The sequence below is a fragment of the Rhinopithecus bieti genome, unplaced genomic scaffold (genome assembly GCF_001698545.2).
Source record: "Rhinopithecus bieti isolate Rb0 unplaced genomic scaffold, ASM169854v2 scaffold_4981, whole genome shotgun sequence".
Classification (NCBI taxonomy): Eukaryota; Metazoa; Chordata; class Mammalia; order Primates; family Cercopithecidae; genus Rhinopithecus; species Rhinopithecus bieti.
This window is the reverse complement of record NW_016805130.1, coordinates 2,785,466-2,797,372: the sequence shown is the minus strand read 5'-3', so window position 1 is coordinate 2,797,372 and position 11,907 is coordinate 2,785,466. Positions and strand designations below refer to the sequence as shown.

At 39.0% G+C, this 11,907-nt stretch overlaps 1 long non-coding RNA gene across 1 annotated transcript in view; it reads right to left on the bottom strand.

Moving 5' to 3' along the window:
- Positions 1–541: 541 nt before the first annotated feature.
- The window catches only part of LOC108529114 (uncharacterized), a 42,675-nt gene continuing 31,309 nt past the window's right edge, over positions 542–11,907 (bottom strand). Inside the window, exon 3 of the long non-coding RNA XR_001885405.1 lies at positions 542–817. This is a non-coding gene — a long non-coding RNA (uncharacterized LOC108529114). The remainder of the gene's footprint in view (positions 818–11,907) is intronic.

Here is an 11,907-nt window from a genome sequence, read left to right as displayed (position 1 = left end):
TGGGAACCAGGAAACTGCAAGGAGAAAAAGAGAATGCCCAAAGGAGCATGCAAAGTCTGGTGAATTAGAAGCAGAGAAGTAAGAATTATCTAATTTTTAAAAGATCTAATTTCAATTAAATTATTGTACAAGTTTCTAAGGTTTTTTCATTATCTTACTTTGGGAGGCAAGAAGGGAAGGAAAATGCTCACCTGTGTATGTGCATTTTGCACAAAATATTATCATGATATTTGTCCCTTAGTGAAAGAAAGGGAAACATTCTACTTATGTGTTTAGGGTTCAGATGGCAAGTGCGTTTTGGCTTAAAATATATGATGAATCAGAAAATACCTTATATATTGGACAGCATGAGCCAGCTAAAAGAATAAATTTATTTATTTAGAAATAATTTTAAAATTTTATTTCTCCTAAATGAGCTAAAACCATTGTGACAATAATAATTAGAATCCTACTTCTTTCTGAATGGATGTTTGGTAGAGGAAATAAAGCACTAAGAAAGGAACCACATATGTCATGTGACAAGACTGGGAGAGAGAAACCACTGAGGAGGCAGCCCTGTTTGGGAGGAAAGGGAACATAATCAAAGATCTAAGCCCAGCTCATAGACTGAGGCTAATAATTTGGGATTCTAGCCATGGTGTCTGGATGCTGCTGCACAGAGGCTCAGGGCTACTCTTTCATCTCTTCCCAGGACAGGAAATAGAGGAAACCACATAACTGAGCTCAAGTCCAAGAGAGGTCAATAATATCACATGCAGAGTTCTCCTATCTATCCCAAGGAGAGAATGCCAATTCGTGAGGGTATCTTCTCTTGGACCTAGAATGAGAGAATAAAGAGCAGGTAGTTGGTTCCGTTTCTTTTTTTATTCTCCAAACCCAAATAAAGAAACTTGCTTTTATTGTTTGTACAGGCCTGCTATAAAGACTGTTCAGTTTGGCAGAAGTCTGGTTACAGGAGTGTGTGGTAAAGATGCTTAATGCAGTAGAAACCTGTGCATGGATGGACCAGGAAGAATTCAATGGGGCTGCCATAAAACACTCTTCCTAGCCAGAGGTCAAGTACATAACAATTCACATGAGGAACTTGCACTTCACAACAAAGACAAAAGAAACTGCTATTGCAAACAAATCTGCTTATGTAAGCTTGCTGGATGCTGAGAGCAAAAACTAAAGCATAGGCATGTTATTATTTAGAAATGTTAATAGGATCACCTAATAAAAGTTATAATTATAGAGTATTTATTATACAATACTGACAGCACTAAATAGGAAAAGCAATATATAGAATATGGACAAAATGGTATCCGAGACAAATGCATGTCTTTTAATGTTTTTATTTCTAAATATGAATGAGTAAAATATAAACATTAAACTTACAAGCTTAGAAAAAGAACAACTAAGTAATATAAATAAGCTGTAGAAAAACATATTCGCAATAAATGTAGATTTTTTCTTCCTATGAAGCTGAATTCTTTCTCTCTGAAGTTCCTAATCTCTGCTTTAAGAATCACCAGTATAGATGATATTAAAATGCCCATCTCTCAAATATCACCAGATTTGCATATGCAGTCACCTCGAATCGTGTAGTCTTGTTTCTAGTGGTCTCCTTTAGTAGAGGTTCTGTGTCATAGTGGTAATCCCAGTGTCTAAGTCAGTGCCAGGATGCTCCATAAAATGTTATTAAGTGAACATTTGAATAAATAAATTCTTATGCCATATATTTTAAAAAACTGTATATATCTTAATCCAGTTCATCAAATAAGTGTTTTGTCAAATTTAATCCTTATTAGGATCTCTTCTCATTCTTCATTTTTCAGTGTAGAGAATTCTCAATCTAAATGATAAAAGCATAGCTATCATGGATTATAAACAATTCCATTGTACTTTTTCTTACAGCTAACCTTGACTAATTCTCACATGTATTTCAGAAATATGAATAATGTCTTCATGCAATTCATGTAAGGCACAGAAAATAGGTATCATTATTTCTGTTTTAATGACAGATTTTGAGGTTAGGATGACTCATGAACAGCTGAGCAGCCAGTCAGTAGGAGAAACCAAAATAGAACGGAAACGCCTCCATTTCCACCCCCACGCTCAAACCTCGAGTGCACCCTCCCTAGGGAGATTGAAGCGTGATGTGCCTGTGAGTGAACAGGGAAGCGCTTCCTGCAAGTTACTAAGCTGCAAAGGCTCAGCACTCTGAGCTATCCCTGGTGGTGATCAGTGAGAACCACCCACTCTCAATCCAGCTGATAAAAATGGAAGGGAAGGAGAACTTAGAAAAGCAAGCCCCTTCAATGCTGAGCTCCTCTTATTCTGAGGAAGATATTTCATTTACCTTGAACTGAGTTATCTTCAGAAATTACCTGAACTAAAATATTTTTTTTTCATCCCAGTGAATGTAACCTTAAAATGCAAGCTACTTTGTTAGATGGGCACAGCCCAACCTGTTTTACTCCCTGGGGAGGGAAAATATTTTTCTAAGCATATTTCTCTGATTCTTTTAGGCACACAAAATTAGTGAGGCAGGCTTTTATAGCAGCCTCTATAACTAAATTACTTTTGTAAAATAATCAACAATAGGATATAGCAGGTGTCAGTCTTTGACCTACAAACAACTTATTGTTGCAATTCTGAAGGAGCTTAAGAATATCCTTAGAATATTTGAGGAGCTTAAAGGTAATTTTTAAAAATGTGTTTTAAAGTATTAACTGTCATCCTGTATCCACAAGCATAATGGCCTTAAGTGGAGGAATTAAGAATTGCATCTGTAACGTGTTTGATAAAGTTAAGATGTACCTTTGCCTCCACCATCCAATTCAAATAATAATGTTGTCCAATGCAAATACTAGTTTCCAGTAACTAGAGTCATTCCTTTTCCTACACCTCAGTAACTAGACGCATGCAAGTCTATCTTACTTACTGAGGCTGCTTTCATAATTCCAGTGGGCTGGGTTCTAAGAGAAATTTTAAAACTGTTTTCCTCCCCACTAAGCCCTGTGCCACAGTACTATAGCTTATAGCATCCCACACCTCACAAATATGAGAAAGGGATAGTCATTAAAACTTTTGCTTAATTCACCAAAAAATAAAAATAAAAAAATGGTTACTGTTACTGCCTACTCCACACTCACATAGTTATTTAATCATCTACCACATCCTTATACCACCAATCCTACTTGTTGGATTTTCTCTGCAATAACAGTGCCTCTCTTTCTCCTTATTATTATTAATTTCACTACTTTGTGAATTTAAACTTCTAGAGTTGTTTTACGGCCCCTAACGTCCACCCATCCTACCTCCTCTTAAAAAACAAACATGAATACAAAGCAGTCAAGCCATCGGATGGAAGGAAAGGAGCTTGGAACTGAGAGAAACATTTCACCAACAGAATGTAAACCAGATACATTAAACTCACACTTGACCATAAAGAACAGCCTGAGTCTGATAGAGGGACGACAGCCAAAACAGAAGGTTCTTGTGGTGAGATGGGTGATACGGTCAGGCTGGAAAAACCTCTCCATTCCTTCCTGTGGGCACCTGAATTCCACAGGCTTGCAGATGGCAAGAATCACTGAATTACGATTCCTTAGAGTTTTCTGTGTGCTAGTCAGAGACCTTGCACATGGCATTGAGCTCAGGACACGACGATTTCAGTTCCTTAAGCAAACTCAGATAAAATGAGGCGGAATATGTTTCTAAAATAAGATTTTCTAGGGAGTGTTAGTAAAATGTGACACTATCCTAGTGTAATCCAACAGGTAGGAGGTTGGATGGCCTCCCAGGCCTTCAACACACTGTATATTTGATGTGCACAAGAGGAAATGCTCTAAAGACATGCATTTTCTTTTACGTTTTACACTAATCCAATGGAAAAACTATATTCAACCCATGGATCTGTATCCACACAGTTTGACAATAATTTACTTCTTTCTGGAAGCTATGAGCACAGTGTAATTCCTGAGAAATTTTAATAATGACATTTTAATTATAATTAAGTGAAACCTAGCAAATTTGGCTGTATCTGGAGGAACTCCACTGTGGGAAATAAATTCTTAAGGTAATTTTTTTGTTTCATATTTTATCCTACACAACCTTACCTAATCTAAAATTTCTCAAGGTTAATGCAGCACCAGCTGGGTACTCTCATTTCTGTCTGTCTAAAGGGAGAATTTGAGATAATGGTTGACATGTCAAAAAAGTGGCAACGTGAAATGGAAGCTAAACTTCAGAATGAAGTGTTCCCCTAGAGGGTAAAGCTGTCACTGATCACCTTCTAGACATTCTTATTCTGGCATCCATGACCCTTGCTGAGAGGATCTTGATTGAGATTCAGAGTATCCAAGGAACACTCTGAAAACATAGGCTGTACAATGTCATAACATTTGTAAAGGAGTGCATGATCCAAACTTATTAAAACCTAACATCCAGAATCTCTTTAAGTTTTACCTTTTGTTGTGTGATTTCTTGCCTCACGAATTTCTTTTCCAAGGGTGTGCTATTATTTCTCCTACTGTCATTACTTTTCTCATTCGATTCAGCCTACTTTCACAAGCGCTCATTTTCTAGTAATTAATTCATTCAACAAATGTCTGCTAAGGGCCTGTTACAGTCCAGGTCCTGGTCTAAGTGCTGGAGAAAGGATAGTGAAATGAAAAACAGATCCATTGCCTCAAGAAGCTAATGGTTTAGTGAGGGGGTGTAGTAAAAAACTAGAGGGGGTGTAGTAAAAAACTACAGTGGCTCACACCTGTAATCCCAGCACTTTGGGAGGCTGAGGTGGGCGGACCACAAGGTCAGGAGTTTGAGACCAGCCTGGCCAATATGGTGAAACCCCATCTCCACTAAAAATACAAAAATTAGCTGGGCATAGTGGTGTGTACCTGTAATCCCGGCTACTCAAGAGGCTGACGCAGGAGAATTGCTTGAACCCAGGAGGTGGAGGTTGCAGTCAGCCTAGATCACGCCGCTGCACTCTAGCCTGGATAACAGAGCGAGACTCCATCTCAAAAAACAAACAAACAACAACAAAAAAAAAACTAGAAAACACCAACCTGGGCTATATAGCAAGACCTCATCTATACTCAAAGTAAAAAAGATAAACCAGGCATGGTGGAGTTTGCCGGTAGCCCCAGCTGCTCAGGAGACTGAGGTGGGAGGATTGCTTGAGCTCAGAAGTTCAAGTTCAAGCAGTGAGCTACAATTGCACCACTGCACTCCAGCCTGGGTGACAGAGTGAGCTCCTGTTTCAGAAAAAGAAAAAAAGCAACAACAAAAGTAGAAAATAAGTAAATCAGATAATAGTGTATTTGAAGGAAAGAACAATGACCAATGTGGCTGGAACAAAACAGGTGACGGGAAAGCATCCCAGATGAGACTAGAGACTAGTGAGGAGGTCAGATCTTCTAGAATGTCATAGGCCATGTCATACACTCTGAAACACTGTTCCGATGTTCAGGTGTTTTTTGTTTTTTTGTTTTTTATTTTTTCCCAAAGTCCATTGAGAACAATTAAAGTGTTTTAATCTATGATATGATCTAATTTGCAATTTTAGAAGATTGCCCTGTTTTCTGTGTGGAAATAGGTAGAAGGGTCACTAGAGAGGGCAGAGAAACCAGTGTGGCTGCCACTGGAGGAATGGAGGATGATGGGGCTGTGATGAGGACAATGACAGTAAAGATAAAATCCGTTCAATGGATTCTGGGTATGCTGCTTAAGCAGGCCTGAAGAGCCTGCTTATGATTTAGACATGAGGCATAATAGCAAGGTAAATAACCAGGATTTTATCTTGTCATTAGCTTCATCAGCTGTCATAACAAGTATAATAGACTGCAGGGCATAAACGACAGAAATTGTTCCTCACAGTCTGGAGGCTGAGAAGGCCACGATCAAGGTGCCAGCCAATTCATTTCCTGGAGAGGACTCCCTCTCTGGTTTACATATGACTGCCTTCTTGCTGTATCCTCACATGGTGGATAGAGAAATCATCTCTTGTGTCCCTTCTTATAAGGACACTAATCTCATTCATGAGGGCTCCACCCCCATGACCTAATTACCTCCAAAAGTTCTGCATACAAACAACATCCATTGGGAATAAGGGCTTCAATATATAAATTTGGGGGGAGGCACAAATATTCAGGCTATAGCAAGAACTTAGAGAATGGTGATGCCATTTTCTGAAACGAAGGATACATGGAACAAACAGCTTTTGAGGGACAGAGGAAAAGACAGAACTACTAATTCTCTTACATTTGAGATGTTACTATAGGTGCTAAGCATTGAAATTAGAGTTCCAGTCTGGTAAATCATCAGTCTTTAGGTGGTCTTCAAGTCCATAGGCCTGAGTACTGTCACTGGTGGAGAGCACCAGGGACAGAGAGCTGAGAGGTCAAATAGATGTGGATAAAGGGCCAACATACTTTCTCAAGACATAAGTTGCTTTGTATATTGCAGTAAATGATGACTATGTACCAGACAGTTAAATACACATGCTCTTGCCCTTGAGAAACTCACTATCCCATGATGGAAATAGAAGCATAAATAGATAGTTTCAGATAATTTTAGTGTAGCTTATTTAGGTACTTCTTTTTTAATTTAGCGAATGAGCTGTCTCTAGTCCCCATGTGAATTAGTCTGTTTTTACACTGCTATAAAAAACTACCTAAGACTAGGTAATTTTTGAGGAAGAGGTTTAATTGACTCACAGTTCTGTAGGCTTAATGGGAGGTATGATTGAGAGGCCTCAGGAAACTTACAATCATGGCAGAAGGCAAAGGGGAAGTAGGCATGTCTTACCATGAAGGACCAGGAGAGAGAGTCAAGGGGGAAGTGCCAGACACTTTCAAACACCTAGATCTTGTGAGAACTCACTCACTATCATGAGCAAGAAGGAAATCTGCCCTCACGATTCAATCACCTCCCATCAGGCCCCTATCCTGACACATGGGGATTACAATTCAAGATGAGATTTGGGTGGGGAAATAGCCAAACCATATAACCAAGGATTATGGCAGGATAGATAGACAGATCTAGAGAGAGAACAGTTCTGATCATATTTGTGCCCTTCATTTATTCACAAATATTTTTCAGAATTTAATCTGGTCCAGGAACTATTTTAGGTTCTAGAAATACAATCAAGAGAAAGACAGACATAATTACTGGTGTCACGGCTCAGTCGGGAAAATAGACATTTAGGAGATAATTACAAAAATAACTTACGATTGTGATACAAGAGATAATGGATAAGTATAAGGTTTCTCTGAGAGCATATACCAGGCTGAACCTGGCCCCATCTGGACTAGGAGGACTAGGAAGTCATGTTTTAAGCCTAGACTCGAATGATGGTTCATTGAAACTCAGGAAATTATAGCAGTGAGAGAAGAGTCAGTAAGGTGAACAGCATAAGAAGAGACACCTAGCTGAGAAGAAATTTGACATGATGAAGGAACAAAAAGAAAATGACATGGCCAAGAGGTGGTGAGGGGGAGTTTGGCTGAAATGTGGGCAGAGGCCTGGTGCTGCAGACCTTGGAGGCTACGTTGATAATTGTGACTTTACCTTAAGAACCAGGGGAAGTCATTGAGGGAAGTTCAATAGGGGGAGACACGGTCAGATTGGCATTTTAGGAAGGTCACAGTTGCTATTTGAAGGAGAAGATTGAGATGACTGGAAAGTCTTCAGATAGTTTGATAATAACCCAGGCAGAGAGGTACAAGCCTCATAAAGGCTCTCAAGAATAGGGGCTCAATCAATGTATCCAGCCAAATTTCTATTTACCAAATAGGGAAATTACATAGAGAAATTAGATGATTGTTTTTTCCCAAACACATTTGAGGGCTTATAGTCTCCAAGCACTTTGCTCCCTATGTTTGGAAAGATCTCTGCTTCCAGCTTTATTAGTTACTTTTCATCCACTATCTTGAAAGTATTTTTTTTCCATGAAGAGTTTATTGGCTCTCATTAGTTAATCTAATTTTCCTTTCTTAGTGTCCAAGGATTTCTTTTTTAAAGAATATGAGATAAAAAATGTTGAGGGTACATGACTCAGACACCTTTCCACGGTTTTAGCATACTGGTAGCTGGATAGTACAATTACTCTGTAGAGAAAATTCTACAAGGTGAATATGCCAATAGTGGAAGGCACAAAAGGGTCAGGGCCTGAGAAACGGTATAGGATTCTCAGCTAGAATTAGGTTCCTCTGTGACTAACAGAAAGCCCCCAAATAACAGTACCTTAAAAGTTGATTTCTCCCTTCTTTTTTTTTTTTTTTTTTTAAGAATCGATACCCAGAACATCCTTTATGGTAGTAATTAGTTCATGGTAACTGCATGAAAAATTTCAGGAGCAATTTACAATTTCCCAGCTTAAAGAACATTGCCACCAACATAACCAATTTATTAAAAGTCAATTATTAAAAGGTAACGCACCTCCTGGTGTGGGCAGGGATTGGCAGAGGGGGGACAGAGAGCTAGCAACAGGGTCCTGTGCGGCCTTTGGAAGCTGAGCCAGAGAGAACCATCTGAGCCCAGAGCTTGAGACCAGCTTGGCAACAGTGAATCCAATACTCAACAACAACAAAAAATCTTTAAGCCAGGTAGTGCTAAGTGAGACTGTAGTACCCAGCACAAGCCAGGAGGATTTGCTAGGCCTGGGTGATTGAGGCTGCTGAGCTTGTGATTGTGCCACCACATTTCCAGCCTGGCAACAACAGCAAGACTGGTCTCAAAAAAAAAAAAAAAAAAAACCCCAAAAAACTCAAGAATATAATGAATGATACCCAATGTGCCTTTTCTAGAAAAAGTTGCCAAATAGTATCTCTTGATCTGCCTGAAGCATGTCCCTCTGATACACAAAGCAAGCATGTTCTACACCCAATGTTGATGCCGGTTAAAGTTTTCATAATCAAACTGACGGCAGCTACTGGTCCTTGGGATTGACATCCTCTGGGAATATAACCTTCTCTTGGGCTAAGATGCTGCCGCCAGCTCTAAAACGGCACTCTGTTCTCAAAACCTCGTAGCAGGCTCCTTGCTCCAATACTCAGCTGCCAAACATGCTGCTGATTCTTCACGAATTTGCAACCTCATGGCTACCCCGTCTAAGTTGATTTCTCCTTCTTGTAAAAAGTCTAGAGGCAGATAGTCTAGACACTTAAGGTACTTCTAGAAACCTACACTCAATCTATGTTTTGCTCAGTCAAACTCAATGTGTGACTTCCATTAGATGGTTGAAGATGACTGTTTGTCTCTATCAATGTGTGACTTTCAATAGATGATTGAAGATGGCTGTTTGGCACTGTCTGAATTAAGCCAGAAGGAAGGAGGAAGAAGATGAAAAAAAGGCATGCCTCTACCCCTTAGGACCATGTCTCTGAAGTTGTATACAACATTTCTGCCCTCATATAATTGGGCAGAACTTAGTCATAGAGTTACATACAGTTGCAAGGGAAGCTATAAGGTAGCTATGTGCTTAGTTAAAAATTGGGATTCTCTTACTAAGGTAGATGAGGAGAACATATATTTGGAGAGGCAACTATCCATCTCTGCTACAAGATCTGATACAATATTGTGAGACTATAAACATACTAAAAAGCTCCAGGGATCATGCGGAAGTCAGAAATTATTTGGGATTCCAGTGAATGGAATGTTGATCATAAATGAGAAATGATGCCTGGGATAATTCCTAGTGAGCCCTGGCTTTTAGAGTTGGGGATGAAGTCAGCCAGCTATAAAGAGCAAGACTGGGTGGGATACTTTGAAATGTCATATCATTGTGTATGGCTTTTGTGGTAGTTACTGCTTCTTTTTAGAATAATTCTCATAACTATATAGAAAGCTCACCTTTGCAACTTCTGTATGCCTAATACAATACTTCACTCACACCCAATTGTTTTACTCAAGCGAGTAGTTTTATGGTAACTGCATTTGGGGAAACAGTTTTACAGAAGAGTTAACACAATGGGCAGATTCCAGGTGTGCTGTCATTTGGAGGAGGCAAATCCATACAGACAAGAAGTAGACTAGTGGTTGCCTAGAGCTGGAGGAGGGTGGGGATAAGGAATGGATTACTAGTGGGACTGGGTTTCTTTTTGGGGTGATGAAAATTCTCTAAAATTGATTGTGGTGATGGTTGCATAACTCTGTGAATAGCAGTGAATTGTGCTATTGTACATTTTAGGTAAATGGTATCGTATATGAGTTATATCCCAATGAAACTGTTAAAAAAGAATGAGAAAGACCAAGTAATTTGCCAAGGTAGTCTCTCAAATGTGGTGTTGTTTTTTCTTTGAACCTCTTAACAAAGCTTTTAAAGACACAGAAGAATCATTATGGTTCAGAGTCCTGAACAGTACCAGGCTGTCTTTTGAGCTGTTGTCTCTTGAAACTTGTAGCGTGCCTTGTCAGGTATGTTATCAAAAGAAGTAAGGAAAAGAATGGCTTCAGGTCCTATTGCCCTCAAATCTGAGACTTTCAGATTAGAAGTTTAACGTGATGTCCTTGGGCATGGGAGGGAGGGAGTAGGTGTGAGGGAGATCCACCTTAGATTTTAACCTCCCTAAAGGTATATGCCAGTTGTAAATATGTGCCTCGTTGAATTATTCTGGGAGGATGCATTTTTATCATAGTCTCAGAGGAATTTATTGCTTCTCCCGCCTCCATCTCCAAAAGAGGGAAGCTTTAAAAATGTGAAGTATAAAATGCGTCATTAAAAAAAATTCTCATTTCCTAGTTTACACTTATTTTGTTTCACTGATCGGGAGAGAAGTGAAGAGAGGAAAAAGGCTGGGTTAAGGCAGGCAGGCCAGGGTGGTGGTGGAGCGACTCATTCTCAATTTCTTCAAGGAGGAAACAATATTTCTTAAGACACAGCCTAAGTTAAACTTGGTAGAGCAGGACGGACTGATCAAATGTGCTTGTTCTCTCTTCTTTTCCTGTAATCATTTTAGGAGAGGGAATGGTTTACAGGGACAAACATCAACTCTGATGAATCAAATGAAATGAAGGAGAAAGTCATACTTCATATAAACACTGCAAATCAGTGTTAGCCCTCCTTACCCTCTCCATTGAAGATGCCTGCCACATGAATGATTCATGTTGAACCATCAACTCAGTACAGTCACTCTGCAAGAACACCAAGGGTTTGCTTACACATAATTACTCAGAACTGAGTAGGAGGAAATCCTTGTCTCGGATCATGGTAGATAATGGAATTCCAACTAAGGATGCCTTGGCAAAGTAGAAGTACTTTCCCTTGGACCTTTGAAATCCTTAATGAGTTGAATCATGTCAAGTAACAAAATAAACAAGGATGAGAAACATCAGTTGGGTTCAGTCCAAAGTCTAGCCTGCCTAAGATTGGGCTTCCCCCATCATTGCTTAAACATTATACAGTTTTCTATCAGCCAAGCCTGTGGTTTTTTTTTTTTTTTTTGGTTTTGTTTTGGGTGTTTTTTTAATTTTTTTAATTTTTTTTTTTTTTCTTAAATCAGATTTCAAAAGCCAGGCACTAACTGATGGTAATTAGTAGGCATTGGTTGCAGTTTATTCTTGCTGTTCTTTCCAGGCATGCATAATTTTGTGAAGAGAAAAGAAAATCCAATTACCCCAAATCTAGTCAGTGTGGCTCATCTGGTGTTGTGTTAGATCTTTAGAAATGGTTCTTAACAATGGAAAGGAAGACATATGGTACTTGAGAACAGCATCTTGCAACCTTATTTATAATATTAAGAAAAAAAAAGCCTAGTCAGGTGAACATTGACATCCTACTTTATGAAAATCTGACACAAGAAATGTTGATCCCATAACACATGTGACATAAAGACTTGCTCATGTCATAAAGAATTTATTGGTGATTTTATCTCTAGTGTCCCTTTTACATTTTAAAGGATTTCCTTAAAATATTTG